We start from the raw sequence: 2,009 nt of genomic DNA, 5'->3' as shown, positions 1-2,009 counted from the left end.
TTGTGTTAGCACAGCTGATGATAATAAAGTACAATTTATACTCAACAGAGCAGTAACTTTGTATCCAAAATGTTTAACAAAAATATATTTGAGATCAAAAGAGGATGTAAAGGATAAGGATGTTCTATTATTGAATGAAGAACCATGATTTTATCAGAATGGATAATTCTGTCGTCCATGAATAATAATAACTGTAGTTGTATGTCCAAAAAAGCAAAACTATTCGATAACAGATTAACACTCATACATGGGCATTGTCTTTACAGGAATTCCTATTAACAACTTTTACTAACAGTAGAAGACAAAGCATTTTTCTATAAATGACTAAAACTCTGCACAAATTTAGAAGTAAACAAACAGATTTTCTAGAAAAGGAGACAAGTTAATTCACAGTTAGAGAAGTACAGAAATGTAATAGCTATAAAAGGAGATAAATTAGGAAGAACAAATGTTCTACAACATGGAATAATAGATGGTGGTTGCTTATTTTTTATTCCTTTTAATTACAGATTACCAGTGTTTGAGGACCCATAGATGACAATTTGACAGAGGAAATGAAAAGAGATGAAGTAGTAATCTGCCCTAAATCTCCATATATAATTCCCCATTGTTACTTGTTCCAAAGAAAGATGGTAGTTGAGACTTGTAATAGATTGCAGGAAGTTAAATTCCAACAAAGTTCCAGATAAAATGCCGATGCCGGTAATACAAGATATGTTAGCTCAATTAGGAGGGGCCAAAGTATTTGCATCCTTGGATTTGCTTAGTGGATATTGGCAAGTACCTCTAGATGAAGAATCGAAACAATTCACAGCCTTCAGCACACACATATAAAAGAAATATTTCACAGTTTGAAGTAATAATATTTGACTAACATCAGCCCCATTAACATTTGTCAGATTAATGTTACAAATTCTAGGAGATATAGAAAATGTAGCAGAATACTGGGACGATGTAATAATTTTTACAGTGAAACCTGTAAAGACATAGAAATTCACCTCAGACATCAGAAATGGTCCTAGAAAGATTAAGAATTGCATGACTAAGAATAAAATTAAAGAAATGTAAATTCCTGATGAAATCCTTAGAATACTTGGGTCATGTAATTAGTGAAGATGGACTGCGCATGCAGGCAGGTGAAATACACGCTATAATTGATTACACAGCTCCCACTAATTTGAAAGCATTAGGAAGGTTCCTAGGTATGGTAGGTTATTATAGACCTTATATAAAGGGTTTTGCTACTATAGCCAAACCTTTGACAGAATTAACCAAGAAGGATATTAATTATAAATGAAAGGATGAACAAGAAACAGCTCTTCAAACACTAAAGAGCAAAATGACCAGGAATCCTGTTTTAGTCTGCCCAGATTTTTCTAAAGAATTTTACTCAGCTTGTGACGCCTCAAGTACAGAACTAGGAGCTGTATTGTTGCAAAAGGCCAAAACTAGAATGAGGGCAGTATATTATGCTAGTAGAGTTTTAAATCCTGCAGAAAGAAACTACAGTACCACAGAAAGAGAGTGTTTAGCTTTATTTTTGGGTCTAAAGAAATTTTGACATACTTTTAGGTCATAAGGTTAATGTACTTACTGATCACAAACCCATTTGTGGCCTATTCAAAAAGAGAGCCTTTACCAACAACATGAAGTTCAATAGATGGTGCATTAGTGTATTAGAATTTGCCCCAGAATTCAGATATATTCCAGGGAAACTTAACACCTTGGCAGATGCATTATCGAGACCGCAAGAAAAGCACAAAAAAATGTATTACCACCAATACCTTTTGTTTTAGTTGTCAAGTAGTAGATTTAGATCTAGAAAGAGTAAAAGTACAACAAGAAAACGATGCCGAAATCAGACAAATAGTAGGACAGTTAATATTAGATGAATCCTTAAAACCTGATTTTCACTTAATAAATGGACTGTTGTATAAAAGGCCAACAGAGAAGAATGGTTGTTCTTTGACTCAGCACATCCAAAAAACACACGAGAAGTTTTAGAGATA

This window comes from Macrobrachium rosenbergii, chromosome 49 (genome assembly GCF_040412425.1).
Source record: "Macrobrachium rosenbergii isolate ZJJX-2024 chromosome 49, ASM4041242v1, whole genome shotgun sequence".
NCBI classification, from domain to species: Eukaryota; Metazoa; Arthropoda; class Malacostraca; order Decapoda; family Palaemonidae; genus Macrobrachium; species Macrobrachium rosenbergii.
Note: the sequence above shows the minus strand (reverse complement) of the source record.